Below are 27,089 nucleotides of genomic sequence, written 5' to 3'. Positions count from 1 at the left end.
AGACCCTTAGTTTGTGTCTGAAAGAGGTGCATTAATGCATAATGATCTCCCAGTTCATGCCTATGTGGCAGTCCTCGATAAAAGGGGAATTCCACCCAAGTCAGTCCGTGGTTTCTACAGTGTGTTCCTCAAAAAGGGAAACCAAACCTCAAAGGTAAATTATATCACAAATGCATAGGTTTTTTTTTTGTAATTTGTGTGCTGGATTAAAAAGTAGCTCATTAAGTTAAATTTGACACTTTGCGTGCGTCAACATTGCCATGGGTTTTGTTACAGATCGAGTAAGGTCTCTTTGAAAGAAAATGATACAACATCTACTTTTTCCAAGTTTCAAAGAACCCTAACTCTCTAACTCATGTCAACGTTGACGCAAGCAAGGTGTTAAATTAAAGCTGGAGAGCTACTTTTTATTCCATTATACAAATTACAAGAAAAAAAACTATGTATTGTTCAGTTGACTTTTGAACTTGCCTTTCCTTTTTAGGAACACACTGTACGGAAGACGATGAATTAAAAAAAAATAATTGATCCAATCATGAGTGAATAAGGAAACTACACTCATTAATATTATCTAGTACTTCATTGTCAGTTATGCAAAATGGCAATGCTGATGAAATCACAGTATTTTTAGGAGTAGTTCTCCATTCACATTTTACACAAAATTTCTCATTTTTCAGAGCATGTATTTTCACATCTTAAACTCTGAGTATATTTAGAACAGTTGTCACTCTTTGTCAAACAACTCCTGCCTTAGAGTATAGGGTAGAAAAAATGTAGCTTTCAAGAAAATTTAGAAAATGGGAAATTCTTATGTACAGAGAATGCAATGGAGACTTGATGACCCATGCACCATGACGACATGTAATTTTTTGTTAGTCAACTTGGCAAGATACCTTATGTCACCATGACGACATGTAACTTTTTAGATGTCGACTTGGTAAGATACCTTATGTCATCATGACGACATGTAACTTTTTAGATATCAGCTTGGATAGATAACTTATGTCGCCATGATGACATGTAACTTTTCAGATGTCGACTTGGCAAGATACGTTATGTAGGCATGACGACATGTAACTTTTTCAGATGTCGACTTGGCAAGATACCTTATGCACCATGATGACATGTAAATTTTTAGATGTCAACTTGGCAAGATACATTATGTCACTATGACGACATGTAACTTTTTTCGATGTTGACTTGGCAAGATACCTTATCTCACCATGACGACATGTAACTTTTTAGATGTCGACTTGACATGATCATTTTTGTCTCCATGTCAACTTATAAAGTTGATAAGTCGACATGATAGAGCTATTATGTTGACTTGACAAGATAAATTATCTCGCCAAGTCTCCAAGTCGAATGGCACTTTAAAGCTTCCGTAGATATGGAATAATTTTCGAGTATTATTTTTAGATTGGCTAATGTTCAGACATGCCCAGTCGAGTAATTTCGATTTTTTTAAAAAGAGATTGTATAGTTTTGTTTGGGATGGTTCTTGGTTTCCAACTTTTCTGTGAGATCATGAGAAAACTTATTATGAATAATATGAAAAAGTATAATACTTCTATAAAAGGAAGGTTTATTTGATGAAAATTAGTTTTAAAAGGGCTGAGATATTCAACACAAAGCGGTCCCAATAAAAAATGGTATTCGCCATTTTTTAGGATCGCTTTGTTTCACTTTGTTTTTGGATATCTCAGCCATTTCAAAACCGATTTTCATCATATCAACGTTAAATTCCTCTACGAATTTATGCTCTTTGATATTTCATATGTGGTTTCTAGCTGAATTCCCATCTCAACCAATGTCAACGAAAACTATACCATCCCTTTAAGAATTTGATCGATTTTTGCTCAATTTCTGTTCGCGCATGCCGACGTCTTTTCCACTATATGCCACTGATCTTAGATAAGGCGGAAAATTATTAATGCCATATTGTATTATTTTTTGTTATTGATTCTAGATTAAGATTATAACATAGACAATCAGTTGAGGTATATTAGAACGGAATGCATCCTAAAGGAGTGAAATTAGCAAGTAGCTAATGTATTCATCCCAGTTCGAATGAGCAGTGTAGACCAGATGCAATTTGAAAGCAATCTTGATAAGGTTTTTCAGGAAAACAAAGAGGGGACACTCGACATAATTATCGTTAGTGGCGATTTTGATATTTAGATTTAAACATTGATTTAGATTATATGTTAACGATAAAGCACAGTTTCAATTTTCATTTGATAGATGTTCTCATCAATACACAGAGGATTTAAAATTGCTGGATATTTGGAAAGAAAAGAATGGTCTGCACGCGGTTACAATTAATTTTCGACGAGCCAACAAAATTATGGTAAGTCGTCTACAGGAATTGGTTATCAGTGAAAAGAAGTGGAAATAGCTGTGGAATGAGATATCATTCAATCATTATAGCCCCAGACCATTTCGCCGTTCAACTGAAGTTATACAAAGTGTATAATGAGTCTGTTATTTCTATTTTAAAAAAAAGAATAAAGAGTTTTACCGCATAGAAATCAAATAATAATTTATGTGGAGATACAGTCTGTAACAAGTACACTCATAAAACACATGAAGGATATAAGTTTGAAACGGAAAATACCAAAATGAAATAGGATTCTAAACGATAAAATAATTTAATTCAATGTTTTTGTTATTTTTTTAATTACGACCAATATTTGAAAAAGAAAAAGTTTCGAATTGAAGGAAATTGAATAGAATGCAGTTTGTATAGTAAACAAAATTTAGCATGTAAAAATGCATAGTTGAAAGCGCTTTTTGTGAAGGAATGTCTGAAATTAAAATCTATGTTTTTTTTTCTTTTTTACTCAAATTGAGGAAAATAATGAGAGATATTTTATGGAATGTAATAAAAGAAAGACAAATATTAGGAAATTAGTGATAGAGGATCAAAAAAAAAATCGGAGAGACATTAGGAAGAGACATATATTACTTTGTATTACTTAATATGGAAATAAAATCATTTTGGATTTGAATTTGAAAAGGAAAGTCCGTTACATGCACAAGAAATTGGTAGATTTGATACTGATGCCTCCTTTTAGAGGATTCACCAAAATCATCTGCAGATTTCGTGAAGATGTGGGAGGGAAAGATAACGGTATTATAAGGGAATATGTCTGCAGCGTTAACTATATAACTTGGTTCACATAGCACATGCATGTTATATTGCATACGATGGTTATTTCATTTTGCTGTACTTGTATTATGGTATATTACGTCACGATATACGTGTGTAATCATGAGGGATATTTATGATATGTTTCAAAATCTTTCCTGTAATCCGTTCACGGAAATTATTATATGATATGATTTACTTATATTACTGCATAGTGTTATGTTATTTCATTTTCTCCTCAGAAAAGAGTACTTGTATTGTTCATTTGTTGGTTTGTGTCGTTTTCCATCTAAAAAGTTGGCTGTATATTAGTAGCCCATATTCAGCTGCACTAGCCGTGCTAGCTCGTCTTTCATACACGGGGTCCAGTTGGATGTAAGGCGGGACCATTTCACCCGGCTAAGCACCCTGCTCTTTGCGATGAATGAATGAAATGAGATCTCCACGTGCATGAGTTCTGACTCTCTCACACACGGGAAGGAAGGTGCCTGGCAATTTGTTTCATTTATCCAAGGAGGTATATTTCCTCCTTGCATGGTTTGTCCAGAGTTTACTCTATAATCGTGTCTCTGCATTTCCCATTATGCTGAACTTTTCTATCCAATTTGACAGGTCAGAAAAACACATCGATGATATAAATACAATTATTTCTCCACCATTTACAGAAGACAAATGGGGGCAATGACACACACGGCGTGTCGTGTTAGTTTTCGAAGATAAAATATTATGAACAGTAGAGGTCTAAAACCTCAGTGTTATCAGGGCGGTGGGAAGATTCCCACCGCCCTGGTGCTATCGATCTGAAGTGAACTCTATATCGTTTATTTAACAAGAAATATCAAGCATGCATGAATACGTGATGATTTACTAAAAATCATGTAGTCAGTTTTCCCAATGTTTAGAGAAAACTGAGATGTTTGCGTGCAAGATCCGAGATTTAACAAAATGATCGTTTCGTTTATTACATTTGAAATTGCACTGGGAATTCAATGTGGGAAGAACAAATTTGAATTATCTGCAAAGCAAACAAAGAATCTTGGATGAGTTATGAGTGTTACAAAATATGAGAGGACCGAGGGAGCCTTATTGGACACCGCAAGAAATCAGTTTAGAACGGTAGTCATTCATAGACACATATACTTACAAATAGTTTCCTATATTTGTTTTGATACAATCTGTCGACCGTAAGGCCCATCCCAAATTCCATAATGATTTAACGTATGAAGTAAAACAATTATCATGGTCTATCATGCCAAAACAATTATCATGGTCTATCATGCCAAACGAAATGAAGTCAGCTAACTTTCAGACATTTTACTCAATGTATAATAAACGGAATCTAACTTCTTGCTGCTGCTGCTGTTGTCTTTTTTTTATATCTGTTGAAAGCAGCGACATTTTGCACTTCGTGAATTTCTTTCTGCTTGATATGGTTTAAGCTGATAATTTTGGTATCTTGTCTTAATTTTATCTTAATTTGATGTCATAACTTATTGAAGGAGCAAGATCAAGAAATGGAACGACGGACTTCTCATTCATATCTCACACACAATACGAATTTGAACTTATGCTTATGCCTATCATTCAAAACATTATGTTGTACATGCTTTTGGGACACAGTGCTATTGATTAACATCACAGTTGCTAATTACTGTAAAGATACCTGATATAACCTGATATCAAAAAACTGTCTGTTTATCACATTCACAAATCCTTGATAATCATACCTTTACCCAGTATTACCATCTTCCTTAGATCTGAAATTGGTTTTAACCTTTGATCTCAGTGGAAAATATCTTTCCTCTAAATTTTCAGCTGTCATCTGGTTAAAGGGATGGAATAGTTTTGGTTGAGATGGTGGGGGTTCAGATCTTAACCTTCTGCGATATAATTAGAAAGTACTGACGAATGATCAAAGAGCATACAATTGTTATTCTTAGAGGAATTCCAAGTTTCTTTTTTCTTTGATGAAAATCGGCTTTGAAATGGCTGAGATACTGAGTCCAAAACAAAGTAAAACAAAATGGTTGTAATGAAAGGTGGGACCCACAGGTGTACATGAAATAGATTACTAATAATCAGCAATTGACTTTTCACCACCACAACTATAATCAAAGATTTCAATATCATTTCAAATCGTATATCATATCAACACCAGTCTTTAATGGTATGTTGGAATGTATCCATGAAGTAAAATTTGTTCGGTCCTTGAATCAACTGAGAAGATAAACGACCACCAGCTTACCAAGCTTTACCAAAAGTATCCCTTAAAATAACTTAATTAAAAAATATCTATTTCAAACCGCGATTATATGTGTATACCATTAAATGCATTATTTTTTTTTAATATGTGTGCTCCTCCCCCTCCCAAAGAGAGAGAGAGAGAGAGAGAGAGAGAGAGACTGGAGACACACACACACACACACACACACACACACACACACACACACTTAACTGTGTCGTGTAAACCCAGATTTAGCCGACCCAGGGAAATATTATTTGGGTGTAAATGTAAAGTTAAGTATCGATTATTATGTGTATTCAAATGAAATATTGCAATATGACAGTGCATAATGAAATTGATCAAATGAAATGAAATCTTTAATTCTGAATCACGTTATACCTGGCTTCACCAGTCTTACTACGTCTTTCAGGCTACTCCCATCACAGTGACCCGGAACGAAAGCACCGGAGGAGATGGCGGAATCAAAAGAGTCTGCAGGGTAATCATTATTGAGTCATTCACTATTGAATTAATATTATTGATATTACTTTTCGAATTCGTCATGATGATATCAAAATCATACGTTGTTTCGAATTACGGTAAGAAGTTCGTGCACTGTATATTATAGAAAATATACAGTGCAAGAAATATACACCTACGATGATTTTAACAATCAACCTATATATGCATATACATGCATACACAGAATACACATCAAGCACACACGCACATACACACACGATGATGATATGGATATTTGTGTGTTATTTGTATGTTTGTGTACGTTTATACTAATCTGTGCACATGTCCTTGCATACTTTGGGTAATATCAGGTGCAACTATTGTTACCATAATCATGGTGTATGTAATACATTCACGTTTCGCACACAATATTGTGTGTATGGCATGGACACACAATTAATATACATCACACACACACAGACACACACACACACTGTTACGGTCAAGTTCACACAAATGAATGCAAGGCGGTCTCAGCGAATTGAAATGAACAAATTTTCCGGATCTTTATTAAGAAATTACTTAACAATCAGTTTCCAACCGGAATAACAAAATTCTTGTTCAGAACATTACAGCGAAATTAACCATAACAATGAAAGATAGACGGGATCGTTTCAACTAAGAAAACATAAGTTCAGATTGTATAATACCTGGCCAGGGTTTTACCCTAAGAGAGTCAACGTCGGGGCCCAACTCATCTGCGACGTGACGGGGAGGCGACGTCAGACGCTATCACGTGGAGAACGCGTCAATACACGGGGCCGTCGTCGGATCAGCGGGCGACGCTATCTCAGCACAGTTTGCAGCGCTGTGACTATAGGCTGTGTTTATCAACTCCTTTTCTCGGCAGAAAAGGTTATCCAAACAGCTTTCAAGGAATTTTTACGAGTTGATAAACGCAAAGCTGTTTTGAAAGCCCTTTAGGAAAGCCTTTTACGAAAGGGTGCGTTTATCAACTCTTCTTTCTCGGCAGAAACAGGTTATCCAAACAGCTTTCAAGGAATTTTCACGAGTTGATAAACGCAAAGCTGTTTTGAAAGCCCTTTAGGAAAGCCTTTTCGAAAGCCCGAAATTTGTGACGATCCAAACAGGTTTCCTAAACAGGCTATCAGAAACCTGTTTGTAAAAGCCTTGCGAAGTTGGGTGCGTTTATCAACTCCTTTTCTCGGCAGAAACAGGTTATTCAAACAGCTTTCAAATAATTTTTACGAGTTTTTTTTTTCATGTTTTATTGAATCAACAAAATCATGATATATACAAAATATTACAAATGATTAGACAAATTTATGAGCGAAATCAAGCATGAATGAAAAAAAGGGTAAATAAATAAATAAATAAATGATAATAACAATGAATGCGGCTTATACGCCCCCCCCCCCCGACAGAAAAAAAATACAAATCCATAAGATTACCAGTTGCACTAATACATATATTTTCAAAACGATTTAAGAGATCGCATTCTGTCAGAGGGGAAGGGAGAGAGAAGTGGAGGAAAAAGAGTTGAGGCTTGGCGAAAAACAAACAAACAAACAAACAAACTTTAAAATCGAAAGAGAATCCGTCTAACAAACTTCCAGCTCCCACAGGGTCCGCAAACAATTAAACCAACAAAGTAACCATTGATCAGTCTCACAACTTCCCCGTCGGGGCCCGACTCCATCTTCATCTTAATATGACTTGCTTTTAACTTTGTTGTAGTTTGTATATTGTTTGAAACAAATAAACACACCCACACCCATCCATTCACACACACACGCACATACATTAAATAGACACACATACTCGCACTAACTCACATACACACTAACCTACATACACACAGACAAACAGACACAGAGACACACACTGAAATATTAACACCAACTCTTTGTATTACATGGAGCCGCCCCCGCTCTCGGGTAGGAGCGAGACAGACAAAACATCCCCTGGAGAGAAGTAAAACATGAAACCGGCGAAAATCGCGGAAACTCTCCCTGAAGTTTTACAAAACATCATTTGAACAAGCCTCAACCCTGCTATGTATACAAAACAAAACACGTGTACAGCGTACATTTCAGCATAAAACTAATCACACAGTATGATACATGCACACAACGACGATTTAGATAACATGATACAACCTATACAGCGATGAACAATTATTAGTCACCTTATAATAATGGCAGTCCTCTTGAACTTTACAAACTCAGTTCTTAGAATACGTAAATATATACATGTAAAAAACAATATGTCATTTAAGATTACTACACTTTTACAAGCAGTGAGGAAGAAAAGCAAAAACAACAACAACAACAAATATTCTTAATTAAGAAGTCATACAGAGAACTTCCATTTCCTAAAATGAAGCGCTAACTTGTTTTTCTTTTTGGCAATACTATATTCTATCTCTTTATTACTTGCAATATATACTTTATAGCCCTCAAAAGATGGTGATTTATTTTGGAACTTACATATATAAATATAATATTTAAGTACAAGAAACAAAAATGTAAGAAATTTATCATTGTCAAAACCGAACATTTTTTTCAAAAACAGTAGGGTTTAAAGTTTGTTTTGACTTCTCTTTAATAACCTTAATAGTTTTTTCCCAAACAGGCTTGACCACGGAACACTCAACGAACAAATGTATGTAAGTTTCTGGGGCAATATTGCAAAAAGCACAGTTTGGTGAATCCTTCCTTTTAATTTTGTATAAAAACTCATTTAGAGCTATCGCTCTACGAAATAATTTAAAATAAAAAGAACGAATACGGGTGATAATGGTTGATCCAAAATTATTTGTATGAATTTTTTCCCATTTCTCCTGATCGGGATCAGGACAATTTTCCCAAAATATCATCTTTGGGGGATACAAGTTTCTAATAATATACCATAAGCATATCGAGGAATTTTCTTAATACTAAGAAGTTTTACTTTCATTTTATCCAATATAATACTTGGAGTTAAATCCGATAAAACCAACCAATCTTCCGGAATACTTTTGATCAAAAAATTATACTTCCTCCTATCCCGTGAACTTATATCAAAATCTAAAACCAATTCTTCAAATAACTTACTGCCAGGATGGGGAGGGTTCAATAAATCAGAAATGAAAATAATTCCTTTATCCATCCAATCTTGATAAAGGAAGTACTGTTTTGATTTTGAATTAATATTTTTATTATACCAAATACATTGACAACCACCAATGGATGAGAATGGGGTACCCCATTCTAGTTGAACAAACTTTTCTCTAAATAAATACCATGTTTGGAGTGATTCAGCCAATTGAGATAAGAATAATTTATCCAGAACACTTACAGGGGCATGTGCTTGCCATAATACTTCCTTCTTTACACTAAATTGATTTAAAACAGAAATTTCAATAGTCTTCCATACACTTTCATAATTTTCATCTAGCAACAGTTTTACCCATAACATTTTTTGAGCCAGAGAAAAAATATATGGATCAATCATGCGTAAACCACCAGAAAAAAAAAATAATTACACATGAGCTGTCTTTTGACCCTATCGCAGCCATTATTCCAAATAAATTTGAATAAAGTGTTCAATCGTTTGAAAAAAGATTTGAGTAGTTTAATACAAAGTACTGAAAAAAATAAAGAAGCTGTGGCAGCAATAGGGTCTTTATCACACAGATCTTCCCGACAAGAGATAAATTTCTTGCACGCCAGCAATTTAAAATGCTTTCAATAGATTTAAGTTTTACTTTATGATTCAAATCATATAATTGTTTTGTATTCAAGGAAAAATTAATGCCTAATGTCTCAAAACTGAGCTTATTCCACTTCAAACCATTTTCAGAAAATGGGTGAGATGGACAACCCTCTTTTGAACCAATCCATATTGCTTCTGATTTGGATATATTAAGTTTACATCCAGAACTGTCTGAGAAAAAAATCAATAGTGTCAAGCAAAGCTCGAAATGAATTCTCTGAACCATCAATAAAACAGGTTGAATCGTCAGCCAATAAAGAAATTTTTAAATCCACATCTTTAACAGGGATTCCTTTAATGTTAGAATTTTGTCTAATAGCAAGGGCCATACATTCAATTACTAATAAAAATAAGTAAGGGGATATGGGACACCCTTGGAAAATACGTCTTTGCATATCAATAGGTCTAGTCAAATTACCATAATTAGTAACATAACTTTTTCGTTCGGAATAAAAAACTTTGATCCAATTAATAAACTTCTCACTAAAGTTCAATTTTTCAAGAACACAGAAAAGAAAATTGTGTGAGACACTATCAAAGGCCTTTTGAATATCAAGGAGGAGGATCGCACCTGGAATATTGTTTAATTTTGTATATTCAATTATATCAGTAATTAAACGAACGTTATTTCCAATATTTCTTCCTTTTAAAAAAACCAGACTGATCTGAATGAATTAAATATGACAAACATCTTTTAAGCCGGTTTGCAAAAGTTTTAGCTAAAATTTTATAATCAACTGTTAAAAGAGATATGGGTCTGTAATTTTTCAAATAATTACTATTTTTATCTTTTTTAGGAATTAAAGTAATTATTCCATATCTTTGGGAAGAGGACATTAAACCATTTTGTAAAGAAAAATTAAAAGAACTCAAAAGCATATCTGATATGTCCTTCCAAAATACAATATAAAACTCCACAGGCAGACCATCAAAGCCGGGTGATTTATTGTGTTTCATGGAAATAACAGTCTTATATAATTCTTGTTTCGAAATTGGTTTATCAAAAAAAAGTTTATCAACTTCATTCAAATTTGGAGCCTCTATGGATTTAAGAAAATTGTCAATAACAATACCTTGACTACTATTGTGTTCATCTTTATACAAATTCTGATAAAAGGAGTGCATTTGATCGAGTATCTGTTGTTGATTTACAATATTATTTTCATTCTCATCTTTTAATGTAAAAATAGTCTTCTTTTCTCCCATTCTTTTCTCTAAATTGCAAAAATACCTTGAACTTTTTTCACCTTCCTCAGCCCATCTTAATCGAGAACGAATTATAAGAACTTTAGTTTCTTCCTGCAGAATATCATCTAATGCTTGAACTAACACCTCTTTTTCAGCAAGAAGGTCTTCATTATTCATATCATTACCACATTTCTTATCAATTTCTTCTACATCTTTCAACAACTGTTTTTTAGCAAAGTGTTTTTCTTTCTTTTTTCTAGCACAATATTCTAAACATGATCCTGTTATCGTACATTTGAAAGTATCCCATAAAATATTGGGATTGCAGTTAGAATTTGTATGGATAATTTTAAATTCTTCTATTTTTTCCTTAATAATCTTAATAAAATCTGAATCATTGTGTAAATATTGACAATTAAGTTTCCAAAAGGATTTACCCCTTACTGGTTGAATTCCTTTAAAATTTAACATAACAGCTGAATGGTCAGATTGAATGCCCGGGATTATCTTAGATTGTAAACAATTTGCAATTAAATTATCTGAAACAAGAATAAAATCAAGCCTTGATAAAACTTTAGGATTTCTTTGGTGTCTGGAATACTGCTTCAAATTTTCATGAAAACTACGCCAAATGTCACATAGATTAAATTCCTCAATTAAAGTTAATAATATATTCCTCGCTCTTACGTTAGAATGCATTTCTTTGCTTTCTTGATAATCTAAAGATCCCAAAACTAAGTTAAAATCACCAGCACATATTATTGAAGAAAAATCAAATTGGTCTAATCTACTAAACACCTCAAGAAAAAATTCAGGATCATCATTGTTTGGACCATACACATTAATTAAAATCAAAGATACATCATTTATACTTGCAGAAATTATTAAATATCTACCATTAGGATCATTGTACATGGAATTGAAAGTAACGGATACACAATTGCGAATTAAAATAGCTACTCCTCTACTATTTGAATTGTAACTTGAAAACCAAATCTTTTCCCCCCACTGCTGCTTCCAAGAAGTTTCGTCAATTTTAGAAGAGTGAGTCTCTTGGAGGAAAACTATATCGGCATCAAGGGACCTTAAATAATGAAAAATTTTTCGCCTTTTAACATAATCTTGTAAACCCCTACAATTAAAGGTTATTAATTTTAGCGCCATTACTCTGATTTAAAAATAACTAATTTCAAGTAAATTAAATCCAAATATGGATTAAAACTAAAAACAGAACAATATGACTGCCAGCATGAAACAATACCTTTCAACATCACTGTAAATAAAAGCTGCAACTCATCAAAAACATTCTTGTATAAATAATTTAAGATCATCAAAAATTGGTACAAAACAGAGCAAGAAAAAAAAGCAATTGAAAAGCAAACAAAAAGAGCGCACAAGTGCACAAGATAACAAAGGAAAGGGCTTCAAATCAAAAGCCAGCCCTTCCCAAGTGTGCAGGTTAACAGCAGTTGGCTAATAATGATTTCTTAATGAAAAAAAAAAAGAAAACTTAGAGATTGAATTACCTTAAGAAAGGAAGAGAAAAAAAAGTAAAAGCGTCATATCTGACGGTATAATCAGCAATTTAAAAAAGCCATCCATATACATTAACCCTATACAGGACCATATATTTTGAGAAATTAAAAAAAAATCGTTGAATAAACATGCAAGAGTAAATTTATATCTCTCCTCAAAAAAGAAATGATAATAATAACGTAAAAGGATTACACCCAGTTTAACCTGTAAATGCATTTCAATTATTGACACGGATCATAAAACATATATGAATAATGAGAAAGTAAATAAAACATTATAAGAGTAAAAATATAATAAAAAATGTTCTATGATCATAGCAAACAATATCAATGACTAAAACTCTACAAGTAATTAAAAAAATATATATATAATTATATGCACGTAACAACAATGTAAAAAACTAAAACCTGATGTATCTGACCGTTTGCAGTTTGCAGATAAAACTAAACAATGTGGTACAACAGTTGTTTTGACTACCATTGAAAGACCTAGACGAAACATTTTTATTTTCCAACAGTACAGGTCTGGAGTGGCGGGGAAAAAAAAAAAGTTATAATAAGCACCGACCAAATGGGATATAAACAAAACAAAACATTCAATCATTAAACTGTCATTTTTCCACTCATATCACCTCATGAAGTTGAATGCTTTTAAGACTCTCTTTTGTGAATTCCTGGTATTTAACAAATTAAATAAGAAGACAGAGTTTTGTGAACAAAATCAGTAGTTTTTCCATGGGCAGCAAATAAGTTCGAGTTTATTCAACGATGTGCAATTTCCCCTCTTTGCTTCTAAACCCAAGGCGGTCAGGGTATAGAAAAAAGGGCCTTTTCCCCTCTTCTTTCAAGCGTCTGAATGTATCCATTTTCTCTTTTCTCTTGTTTAGGACCCTCTTAGAGAAGTCGTCACTGACGAAGATCTTACCATCCTTGAATTTGTTGGCTCGGAATTTCTCTACGTATGCCTTGCGAACGTGCTCCTTCTCCAAGTAAGAACTGAAAGCTACATGGATGATTCTGGGCCTTGGACCGGCGTTGGTTCCAGGAGCTGTTGTTGTGTGCGAGCCTGGCGTGCGGTGGCATCTCTCCACTTTGAAGTTATTTGGTGAAAGACCAATGAAGTCTACGAGGAGCTCCTTTGTAATCAAGTTGTAACAGTTCTCTTTTGGGGACTCAGCAATCCCATGGAACACAAGATTGTTCCTGCGTGACCTGTTCTCGAGATCATCTAGCTTTGATACTAATTCATTTCTTTCTTTCTTCAGCTTCTTCACCTCCTGCTCCAAGACGTCTAACTGATGTGTAACCCCAACAATTGTGTCGTCATGTTCCAGAACTTTCACCGTCAATTCGTCCAATCTCTTGGAAAATCTCTCTTCCCACTTGTTATCGAAATCTTTCATGAATCGAATGAACCACCGGGGTGGTGGATCGCCCTCATCGGCGGCTGCTTCGTCAGAGTAAGAGTAAGCACCTCCTTCATCGTCCGTAGCTGATTTCAACTTCTTCGGGGGCTGGAATGGCGACACTGGAGTTGTGTCCTGCTGATCCACACAATGCTTTTTCTGATCCATTTTCACTGTCTAGTCAGCACTTATGGTCCAAAACACATAATATGAACAAATGACTCGATCACTGTCTTTGTAAACTCCAAAAAACCGTCAAATTTGGTAGAGAAAATTTATTCCGGTTCAGCCATTTTGTCTGTCAATAGCGCCCTCCAATTTTTACAAGTTGATAAACGCAAAGCTGTTTTGGAAGCCCTTTAGGAAAGCCCTTACGAAAGAGTGCGTTTATCAACTCTCCTTTCTCAGCAGAAACAGGTTATCCAAACAGTTTTCAAGGAATTTTTACGAGTTGATAAACGCAAAGCTGTTTTGAAAGCCCTTTAGGAAAGCCTTTTCGAAAGCCCCAAATTTGTGGCTATCCAAACAGGTTTCCTAAACAGGTTTTCAGAAACCTGTTTGTAAAAGCCTTTTGGAAGTTGATAAACGCAAAGCTGTTTTGAAACGGCTTTGGAGTCTTGTACTTCAGTACTTGTACTTCTCCTCGGGTCGAATAGCGCAATGCAGCTGTGCAGTGACAGGCCAGTTAAAAAATCGTGTTCGCGAAGAGAGTTGATAAACGCAACTATTTTGAAAGCCGTTTCTAAAGGCGGTGCCACACCTGTCCGGGCAAGCTACGCGGGCTTGTGGCGAGGAGGTAGTTTAAAGCACGTAGAAGATTTTCCGCGGGCGGACAAGAATGTTTGCAATTTCCGCACTTGTTTCTTACTTACTAGACGCGTGCTACTTAGCTTCTACATGCGTGCGTTCCGTGTGACTCGCGTGAGAGCTTTGAAACCGATCCATTTTCTGTTACGAGCGACTTACGGGGATTGCGAAGTACCTGATTTGGATTTGCCTGTGAGGTGCTACCGGTAAGGGTTTCCTACTTGTGTTCTGCGCGTACCTATACGGGCAACTCCCGTGACTCTTCCGGAACAGGTTTTGAGCATGCTCAAGGCCTTGTCATACCGTATCTGGGGAAGTTTTGCGGCTTGACTTGCGGGGAAACAAATTTGCTACCCGGAGCTCTCCGCAGTTGGCCCGAACTTGACAGTACCTAGCACTTATTTCGTCCTTAGTTGCCCGAAGGTGCGCACGCTAGTCCAATTTTCCCGCAGCAAAGTTTTGAGCATGACCAAAACTATTTCCGGATGAGTCGCGAGGATTGCCCGAAGAGTTCCACGCAGAACACCCGTAGGAGGGCCGTAGCCGCCGCAATTCACAGGCATTTGACCCACTTGAAGTATAGGTAAATTGCCCGCTGATCTATGCCTATGTGAAGGGAGTGCGTGCCATTTGTAGGCTCATTCTCTTCTCTGTCCTCTGTCCTCGATGGCGTCGAGGACTAGGGTCCTGGTCCCTTTCGGACAGGACTTCATCCGCCGAATGGACTTCAGCAGCAATTTGATGCATTTGCTGTTAATCTTCCGGGCTTTGTGGCTGTCCATCCACTGGACGTTCTCTGCCCTTGTGCACTTTCCGTCTACGGGGCATCTTCACTTCTTGAAAGCTAGTTGACAAATGATTGTTTGCCCATCCACTCGAACCAGCCTATTGTTCAGGCTAGCGCTCACCTCACAGGCGACTAGTACGCAGATAACACGCAGTTTTGGCGCAGGTACTTCGCAGAGCTCGTATGTCACCCGTAACTGACATAAAAGAAGCTATCACGAAGCTATCACGTGACACCCACGCGCCTAACATGCAGTTCAACGGAATACACGCAAGAAGGACTTAGGTATCACGCGTTTATCATGTAATACCCACGCCAAACTCGCCCTAAACCTTGTCCGGCCGCAGAAATTATTCTACGTGCTGAAAAATCTCCATACGCAATAAGCCCGCTTAGCTGGTGTGACAGGGCCTTTTTTGGCAGCGGGTAAATAGAGCCAGCGTGCGCACCTCCGGGTAACTGCTTTTGAGATACATGCTAGGTACGGTCATGTGCGGGTCATCTGCGGGGACCTCCGGATAGCAAAAATGTTCTTCGGAAGTCGCACGCAAGGCTGGTGTGACACGGCCTTAAAGGGCTTTGGAAAGGGCTATCGAAAGCCGTTTAAACAGGGGAAAGTTGATAAACGCAGCCAACGTCTCATGCCGCCACTCAGAAATATTTGAAGTATGTGCTAAACTGGAGCTGCCTCACAGATAGGAAGACAATTGATTCATGTGGCATTGCATCATGACTCGTCACTCTCAAAGGAAGATATGTCTTTATGATGGTAATTGCTTTTCGCCGTCCCTTCTTAGAAAACAAGCGGCACATTAATAGTACAGGCATGCAGTCAGGGCTTTGGAAAGGGCTCTCGAAAGGGCTATGGAAAGGGCTTTCGAAAGGGCTATCGAAAGGGCTATCGAAAGCCGTTAAAACAGGGGAAAGTTGATAAACGCAGCCGTTGATAAACGCAAAGCTGTTTTGAAAGCCCTTTAGGTCGCCCTACTGCGGTTACGCAACCATGCATTTCCAGTTTCTGAAAAGACGCGCGCCACGTAAAGAGCGCACGAGCACGTGTACACAGATGTATACATACAGCTGTGTGTAATGCACGCATACGCTTGGAACAAGGAGGTGTTTCTCTCACCAACAAGGTTTGAGAAATAGAGTAACAACAGTCTCATTCCCTTTGATCCCACGTCTCATGCCGCCACTCAGAAATATTTGAAGTATGTGCTAAACTGGAGCTGCCTCACAGATAGGAAGACAATTGATTCATGTGGCATTGTATCATGACTCGTCACTCTCAAAGGAAGATATATGATCGTAATTGCTTTTCGCCGTCCCGTCTTAGAAAACAATTAATAGTTAATAGTACAGGCAGTCAGGGCTTTGGAAAGGGCTCTCGAAAGGGCTATGGAAAGGGCTATCGAAAGGGCTATCGAAAGTTGATAAACGCAGCTGACGAAAACAAGTGGCACATTAATAGTACAGGGAGTAGACAGGGTTTTCGAAAGGGCTATGGAAAGGGCTATGGAAAGGGCTATCGAAAGGGCTTTCGAAAGTCGTTCAAACTGGGGAAAGTTGATAAACACAGCCTATGCCAGACAGAAGGGCGTTGGCCGCCGGGTGCGCGTGGTACTTCACAGCGTCTCGGCGCCCTGCATCGACCTCGGCGCGGCTCCCACTAGTTGCCGTGCAGCAATCACAGGTGGGCGTTGGCTCAAGACCGCCTGGTGGTTCGCCTGGCCAAATCGACGAAACTTATTGTCGCCGTCGTCGTCGAAAGAAAACGGGCTAGAGGCAGGTTGGCATGTCCTGGTTTATCTCGCCTCTTAGCACTTAAAATTCAGTTAGCAGAGCACGTTTCTTGGGGAAAGCAATTCCTCCCAAGATTGTGGACGGGAACGCCGAGAAAAAGATAGCGGTCCTCTCTAACCGGAGTCCTATTGTCGACTGACGCGAGCAATGGATTTTAACATGAGTAATATTATATACATGGAAAATTCCATCAGACACGCCCAGCTTAATATATTCACAACATTACACTCAACCTGGGCGAAATGTGTGGGGCTGCGGGTCAAAACGAATGACTCAACATTAAGATTACGTAACCGGTGGTATTTACAAACATTCGCGATCGCGCACGTGTGATCGCATACACATGATCATTAAACATAAAACCGCATTGGTAAGTGTTATATGGGCAAATTCGTAACAACACACACACATACTTCCAAAGATACAATGTCATGATTTATGAATGCCAAATGAATAACTGATTAGCTCATGGAGTTACTAGAGATCGAAGAACCACTAAACATGATTGGACTATTGACAGGGCTCCTTGAGAGTTTGGAGTACACACACTTTATACCTCGGTAATGTTGACGTTTTCCCCACCAGATTTTATCAGTTATGCATTTGAAAAGACTTTCAAATTCAGGCAATTTTCGTCAACGCTCTACTCTCAGGATTCATTTTCGTCTTGTATCATTTCTTTAGATTATATTCCATTCAATTTGGAGAGAATTTATTCAGCATAACGACTCAAAGTTGGCTTTCAATTCCACGCCAGCTGGATAGATATTCAATTTCTTTCCCAAGTATACCAATTTCAAATTAGTTTAAAGGTACACAACTTCGCATTTTGAACGCGAATTCAATCAACAAAAACAAATTCTACACCGGATGCCCCCCCCCCAAAAAAAAAAAAGCGGAACGATGGAATTTCAGTACCTTGCGTTCTAAAAGTGATATATTTTTTTGACATCATTAGAAAGAGCATCTTCCGCAGAAGACAATGATACCAGAATCTTTATATTTGGTTCAATACTTTTTATTCTACGCCAATTTCTGTAAATGCAGTCATTTTCAAATTTCGCCGGATTTTTGCGACTTATGAGATAACAATTTGGGCGCGACACGCGATCCAATACGGTGAATATTGTGTAAGCTCGGTGATCCATGTCAACAAAAGATACAGCTTCCACATTGGGAGCGGGCTAGGAAAAAAAGTATGTGTGTGTGTGTGTCTGTGTGTCTGTGTGTCTGTGTGTATGTGTGTCTGTGTGTGTGTCTGTGTGTGTGTGTGTGCGCGCGCGCGCCCAATGTGGAAGCTGTATCTTTTGTTGACATGGATCAACGAGCTTACACAATATTCACCGTATGGATCGCTTGTCGCACTCAAATTATTATCTCATAAGTCGCAGAAATTTGAAAATGACAGCATTTACAGAAAATGGCGTAGAATAAAAAGCAGTGAACCAAATTCAATGATTTGGTATCATTGTCTTCTGCGGAAAATGTTTTTTCTAATGATGTCAAAAATATATCACTTTTAGAATGCAAGGTACTGAAAATCCACCGTTCCGCTTTTTTTGGGACACCCGGTATAAAAATTATATGTAAGTCATGCTATATATATTTCTACATGTAATTGCCCGCTTTGTTTTCATTTATACAAATTGTAGTATCAAATTGATTATCCGTAGTTCCATTTTCATTTCAAAGTTTATAACTATTTGCCAGTAATTTCTCAACAATGTTTTGCTCCGAGTCGACGTCTCTGGGCTACAAGCACTGGATAGACTAGAGGGCAAAGAGTTTCAACTTTGACCCGAAAAGAAGCAGTCGATATTATGACCTATGAATGCACCTTATACTCTAACTAAGATTTGGATTCTATACTAGTTTCTAGACTTCTGATTGGTCTAATGTACAGTCAGTAGATATCGCTATGATTCTGCTGCCCAGCACTCAGATAGCATGCAGCAGTTTCCATGACTGCACCTTTGACCAATCAGAGGCCTGGAATATTCTAGAGCAGTGGCAGATCCAGAGGGGCGCACTGGGCGCGCGCCCCCGGCCCCCTTTATTTTATTTTTTTTGTTAAAACAAGAGAAATAAAAAGAAAAAATTGGGGAGGGCTGCGTCCCCTTTATTTTTGTAAAGGCCCCCCACCCCTTTACGGAATTCCTGGATCCACTTCTGCTATATAAAGTACAAATGCAGCTATTGTACGATATACAACATGCACGCAATCCCAGCTGCTCCATCAAAGCCAGTCTGATGTGGGAGGGGGGTTGAGGCCAAAACTATACCAAACACGTTGAATGGGTTTTTACGTTAAAGCGACGTCCAAGCACTGGTCACTTTAATACGTGCAATATAACACGTAGGTACTTACACTAAACATGATGTGTAATACACGAAAAATAGGTGTCCCGGGCCCTGTTTTATGAAGAGTTAAAATTGATTATATAGTTGATTTCAACTGTAAGTCTATGGCAGCCTGTGTGGTAAGGAAATTTAAAATCGATTTCATCTTTTCATAAAACGGGGCTCCGGTATACTCACTGTCCTCCAGAGGAAGGGGCTGCGGACCAACAAAAGCCTCGAGGAGTTCCTTGTAGAAGCCCTTGCACCGAGCAATATCAAGGCTAGGCCTTGACGGGTCTATACGCCCGTAGGGTTCTTGAAGCCATAGGCGGCAAGCTGTCGTGTCAGGAATTAAGCAAGTTCAGCTTCAGTAGTTAAATTGAATCTACTGTACTTTAATTTTCAGCCTCTCTCTTATGTTTGCAGTACTTTCGTAATGAATTTCAGTATATCAAGGTATAAGTAGATTGGTTTACATTTACATGATGCAATTTAGGGAAGAATTTGTCTTTGTTTGCATGTGATCAGTTATCCAAGGTTCGAAATAATGATCTGCCTATACATCCAAAGGAAAGTACGGTTTGTTGAAAAAAAAAAGGATCTCATGCTTTTGAGATGATACCATATGATATAGTATCATTACTTTGACCGTTATTACAGTCACAATCTATGTACAAGTCAATAGTTGACAAAGCTGTGGCAGCTATATTGAAGGAATTGGAAGAGAGATTAATCGGTCAATATGCAACTAAAAAAAGTGCTTTATCATTTCGAGAACACCTCACTTGTATTATTATGATCAGAATCTTGTCAAATTCCATGAACGCCAGAAACAGTACTACTAGAATAACATTGTGTGAGTTACTATAAAGACACTATTCAGATTTCAATGAAAGAAAGTACAAAAAGTGGAATTTTAAATACGGATGAAAAGGGAGAGTATTGAGGGAATGGCACCAATCAATCAATCAAATTTTAAACGAAGTACGCGATTTGCTACCAATATCAGCAGCCGTTTTGAGAACGCATGAAATATGAAGCATCATTTACCTCTAAATTCACTGTAATTTTAAGATTCACATTGCATTTTCAGGTTTTTTTTTCTGTCTGTCTGTATGCCGGTCTCTCCCTCTCTCTCTCATATTTATCTCTACATGAGACGATATAAAATAGGCCTACTTTATGTCCATGTCAGAGGACCGAACAAAAGAGGCCGCTTAATATATCCTAAGAGTGCAGTGTGAAGTTGGTAGGGGAAGGACCGGTAAACAAAGAATAATGATAATAGTGATAATAATAATAATAATAATAATAATAATAATAATAGTAATAATAATAATAGGAATAATAATGATAATAACAATGATAAGAGACGTACGTAAAACATACTGAGAGTACACGTATAAACCAAAATGAATATACTGAACGCTAACCGAATTACAATCCATACTGAAAAAGTCGTCAACGCTCTAATTTTCCATAGCAGATTGGCTGCAAAGACATAAGATTAGTGAAACAAAAACAAAAAGAAAGAAAACAAAACAAAACTTCCTTCCTTTTCTCGCATCTGAACCTCTTTACTATTTGCATCAAATCTCATCGCCTCTCTGACTTAGCCAGCTATAGATAATTTACGTTGCATGTGTCTCTACGTGTGAAGAAAAGGAAATGAATTTGCGAGCGATGATGTAAAAGAAACCAGACAATTATGAACAGTGAGAATGGAACCAAAACTCAAATGTTGTTTTTGTTTTGTTTTGTTTTGTTTTGTGAGTGTGTGTGTGTGTGTGTGGGTGGGTGGGTGTGTGTATGTGTGTGTGATTACGATAATGCATCATGCATCATAATATACCTCTTTTCCAACAAGGCCGGTCCCGACACCAACGTCCAGTATTTTGGCATCTTTGTTGCTCAACAGCTCGCTCATTTTCTTCGCCACCTTTCCCGGTCCGAAATATTTCAGCTCCGCGACTTCCTATCCCAAACGAGAAACCAAGCACGGATATAACAACAATCGCATAGTATCACTACAATCACTCCTCTTTCTCCTGCCGGTTTCTTTTTCTCTTATACATTTTCCTCTTCCAACACGCATGCGGCATTGTTGGTTGAAGTATGTCACATAAACATTATGAAGAGAACAGTTTGACTCTTTCATCCCAAATCCGTCATTCTTTCGTATTTATTGATATCATTATCTATATAGTTTTTATTCACGTTGAAAGGTTATACATATATATTTGCTTGGTTTAAAGAGCGATATCGAGGAATTTTTTCAGATTCATTACTCCTTCACCCGGCTCCTTCAAATTAAGAACAAGCAAACAAATCAAAGCCAGACTTCTAAAACAACTGCGTCAGTGTTACAGAGTCCATGTGGAATTATGGTGATATGTAAGTGACAGAGTTGACAGCCATTTTTCCTTGTCTTCTTTGATAGAAATGACTATAATTATGACAATGACAATGCAAACAAGCCAGTTGTTTAATTTGTCTGGCCACATGCCATACAAAACAACACCGTGCATGGTGTATGTGGTGACTTGCACTGAGAATATGAAATTGAAGCATGGTATATCTACCTTATCGTAGACGCCATTCTGGACCCATTCGTCGTAGTAAGCTCTTCGTTTCTCCTGCTCCAAATTCATAAACTGCCTGTAGTTGTCACTGTAGATGTAGCCACATCTGTCCTCCATTTTGTTCTTTTTTATATATTTTGTGAGTCCTGGGAAAGTATAGAAGACTACCCTGGAAAGGGAGAACGACCGTGCGACGACACTTCTTCCATCTAAGGTATCATACAACGTATGGGGAGACTTGATGAGCAATGTTCAAAGTATTTTGTATTTGTGTTTGTTTATTGAGCGTAATACGGAAGCTTAAAAGTGCCAACCAGATGACGAGATAAGAAGACGAGAAGACAAGTTAAATACCGAGAAGCCGAGTTTCTGGAATTCGGCAAGTCGACTTATTTAGGTCAAAAAGACATGATAATGAGTTGTTGGAACTCGGCAAGTCGACTTGTTCGGGACAAGAAGTCAAAATGACAAGTTCTTGAAACTCGGCAAATCGACTTGTTGAGAACAAGAAAACAAGATGCCGAGTTGTTGAAACTCGGCAAGTCAACTTATTTTGGACAAGAAGAGAAGATGTTGAGTTTTTGGAACTTGGAAAGTTGACTTGTTTGGGACAAGAAGTCAAGATGACAAGTTGTTAAAACTCGGCAAGTCGCTTTGTTTAGACCAAGAAAACAAGATGCCGAGTTGTTGAAACTCGGCAAGTCAACTTATTTAGGACAAGAAGACAAGATGTTGTGTTTTTGGAACTTGAAAAGTGGACTTGTTTGGCACAAGAAGACATGATAATGAGTTTTTGAAACTCGAAAAGTCGACTTGTTTGGGACAAGAAGTCAAGATGACAAGTTGTTTAAACTCGGCAAGTCGCTTTGTTTAGACCAAAAAAACAAAAACAAGATGCACTTACCGAGTTACAACAACTGGTTATCATGTCTTTTTGTCCCAAAACAAGTCGACTTGCCGAGTTTCATCAACTTGTCATCTTGACTTCTTGTCCCAAGCAAGTCGACATTCCGAGTTTCAACAACTCGTTATCATGTCTTCTTGTCCCCAACAAGTCGACTTCCCGAGTTTCAACAACTCGTTATCATGTCTTATCGTCCCAAACAAGTCGACTTGCCGAGTTTCAACAACTCGTTATCATGTCTTTTTGTCCCAAACAAGTCGACTTCCAGAGTTTCAATAACTTGTCATCTTGACTTTTTGTCCCAAGCAAGTCGATATTCCGAGTTTCAACAACGCGTTATCATGTCTTCTTGTCCCAAACAAGTCAACTTTCCGAGCTCCAAGAACTCGTCATCTTGTATTTTTGTCCAAAGCAAGTCGACTTGCCGAGTTTCGGCAGCTCATCATCTCGTCTTCTCGTCCAATACAAATCGACTCAACAACTCGGCGACTTGTCTTCTCGACCTAAACAAGTCGACTTGCCGAGTTCCAATAACTCAGCTTGTCGGTATTTAGCCTGTCTTCTCGTCTTCTTATCTCGTCATCTGGTTGGCACTTTTAAGCTTCCGTAGCGTAACGATACGGAGACAAGGTGCGTGATCCCTGAGGGCGGGGTGGTACTGTACTGGGGAAATGTGCGTGGGAGTCTCCCACCTCCCCTGACGATATGAAAGATACTTGACGGCTGTACGTTGGTGCATTGTATGTATGTATTTATTCACGAGTATATGTGTGTAAAAGACGAAATCAAAGTTTATCTTATGAAAATCAGTTTAGATATGGCTGAGATATCTAAAAACAACGTAAAAGAAAGCTATTCTAATATATGGTGGGTCCCAAATTCTATTAGGATCGCTTTATTTTGGATATGTCAGCCATTTCAAAACCAATCTTTATCAAATAAACTTTAAATTCCTCTTGAAATCATATGTTCTCTTATATTTCACTAGAAGTTTCTCATCATCTAAAAAAAAAAAAACACCTTCAAAAAGGTTGGAAACCTGAAGCTCCATCTTAACGGAAACTGTACCATCCCTTTTAGCTCACCCTGTCCACAAAATCAATTTAGAACTGAAAGATGGACGGACAACCGGAAAACATTATGCCTCTGGTAACACTTTGTAGCGGAGGCGCTAAATACAAGTATGTTGTATATATATATATATATATATATATATATATATATATACTGTATATGTGTGTGTGTATGTTATACATATATATGGATATACACATATGTGTATATTACATATATATATGTATTATTATATAACATATATATATATATATATATATATATATATGTGTGTGTGTGTGTGTGTGTGTGTGTTTAATGTTGGACAGGCTTCTCGGTCGATGCCATGACGCCCAACGGTCCTCGTCTGTTGCCACACGAGTTTAACATTTTGGAGTAGCAGATTCCATAAATCACGAGCACCAAAACGAAATTATGACAAAAAAAAATATCGTACATAAATTCCTAAATGATACAATTTCACATTCCTACAGCCATATTAAAGCCCCAAATGTCACGGAAGTTGCAGAATTCGTTTGACCTCATTTACCTGCACGTCTATTTCAGAGATGATGATACAATGTATCACGCAATGTTTAGAATAAAGGTGAAAATGCGGACGCCAACTTGATGACTGTATATATTGGAGTTTTACCATGCATGATATCGTCCGTTTTGTTAACCTAGTTTGATATCATATGATCTCTCAAAGTCTCAACAATCTTATCTATTTTCAATAAATCATTATATCAATCACTTCACTCTCTCCTGGCACTCGACCTTCCACTTATACTTGTTAAAATCAACAATCCATCTCATTTATGATCATTAATGATTCGAAATTCTTGATCGAAAAGACGGCAATAAAACTTGTACACACTATGTCCAGTTTACTAATGCATTTACTCGTTTTATTTTTCTCGTCCAATAGTAAACCTCTTGTATAATAAGTTTGTTCATCGATATTGTTAGAATAATTATATATAGGCCTATATATATATAGTGCGATCATGCTGATACTCGTACCGTACGCCTCTGTCATCGTAGGATGAATTATAGTCGAGACAATGTAGATGACAAAAGATGTCGCACGAAGCCGGCTATTACGAAGCTGTCGACCTTGGTCTTCCTCAGCTTTATTATACAAATGACGCACAGGTCTGAGTGCGTCAGTCGGAATTGTGTGCATAAGGTAACTATGGAATGCTTAACCCACGAGGCGAAGCCGAGTGGGTTTAGGCTAAATTCCATAGTTACCGCATGCACACTATATTCCGACTGACGCACGAAAAGACATGTGCGTCATTTGATTTATAGAATGGGTAATTTTCTTGTCAAAAACCCAGTTTTCTATCGTGTTACCCGATGACAAAATTACTGGATGCATTTCCTTTTGGCTTTCCGTAAAGGGCATGCATACCCGTACTTACCGTTTTTTACTGGATGCATGGCCAGCCATGCATAAGTTTTTACTGGATGCATGGCCAAGCTGAGTGCGCGAACGCTTGCTTTAGTGCGCGAACCTTTGTTACAAGTACGCGTACTCTTGCTAAGTGCGCGATAACATGTCTACCACTGTGACTCAGCGTGCGGCCAGTAAAAATGAACACATAGCTCTCGACCAATCAGATCGCAGGATTCTCGCTACCCATTCTATAACATCTGCTAAGCAGACGTGTTAGTTACTTGGGTGTCTTGTGGCTGCTCACGTCTGCTTAGCAGATAATAAAGCCGAGGAAGACCAAGGTCGAAAGCTTCGTAACGGCCGGCTTCATGCGACATCTTTTGTCATCTACATTGTCTCGACTATATATATATATATATATATATATATATATATATATACAGTATATATATATATACAATGTCTATATATATGTATATACTATATATATATATATATGTATATATATATATATATGTATATGTATATATTATATATATATGTATATATATATATATATATGTATATATTATATATATATGTATATATATATTATATATATATATATACATGTATATATATTGATAGCACTTAGATTTGCCAAAGGCCGGGAAGTAAATGATAGTAACATAACATTCGTTTTCGTTTGATTGATATAACAGCAAACCTGACCACATAAGTGGCGTAAACAATGTGATATAAATTTGTTCGTGCATTGTCAACCACAAAAAAAAAGTACATCACAGTGCATGGGAGTGTGGGATTGTAACCACATTGCGTTGTGGAAAGGAAATAATTGGAAATAAATTGGAACAATTTTTATGTATCATTGCGGCAAGATCATATAGTTTCAGTTAGTTCATCAAATAAGAATGAATGATTATAAACCAGTACAAGTGATACAGCAAACAACTCAATTTGGTTTGACAGAATGTGCAGGTCTATCCTTTTTTTGTCCCCGCCGAACGAGTTCGAGCAGGGGACTATGAAACGGGCTCCGTACGTGTGTGTGTCCGTCCGTCCGTCCGTGTGTCCGTGTGTGCGTCCGTGTGTGATCAAAATCTTCAATTTGCTACTTCTCTGTCATTTATGAGCCAATTTTGATTCTGTTTGCTTTATATGATAGCACTACAAGGGAGCTTTGAAACTTCTACACAGAATTTCAGTCGTGACCTTTGACCTTGACCTTTGACCTATATTGTACATTTTGCTACAAAATGCTACTCCTTCGCCATTTCTAACCCGATTTCGATTCCGTTTGCTTTATGTGATGGCACTAGGTGAGGGCTTCAAAACTTCTACACAGAATTTTGACCTTTGCCTTCTTTGACCTTTGACCTTGATTTTTTACCTATATTGTACATTTTGCTACAAAATGCTACTCCTTCGCCATTTCTAACCCGATTTCGATTCCGTTTGCTTTATGTGATGGTATTAGGTGAGGGCTTCAAAACTTCTACACAGAATTTTGACCTTTGCCTTCTTTGACCTTTGACCTTGATTTTTGACCTATATTGTACATTTTGCTACAAAATGCTACTCCTTCGCCATTTCTAACATTTCGATTCCGCTTTATGTGATGGTATTAGGTGAGGGCTTCAAAACTTCTACACAGAATTTTGACCT

The 27,089-nt window shown here is 37.3% G+C and overlaps 1 pseudogene; it reads right to left on the bottom strand.

Moving 5' to 3' along the window:
- Positions 1-8,210: 8,210 nt before the first annotated feature.
- On the bottom strand, positions 8,211-10,009 carry LOC139722390 (uncharacterized; annotated as a pseudogene).
- Between the last annotated feature and the right edge of the window lie 17,080 nt (positions 10,010-27,089).

Source organism: Diadema antillarum, unplaced genomic scaffold (assembly GCF_040938485.1).
Source record: "Diadema antillarum isolate AM-2024a unplaced genomic scaffold, OU_Dant_1.0 scf00000164, whole genome shotgun sequence".
Lineage (NCBI taxonomy): Eukaryota > Metazoa > Echinodermata > Echinoidea > Diadematoida > Diadematidae > Diadema > Diadema antillarum.
The sequence above is the reverse complement of the archived record's forward strand: the minus strand, read 5'-3'. Positions and strand labels throughout refer to the sequence as shown.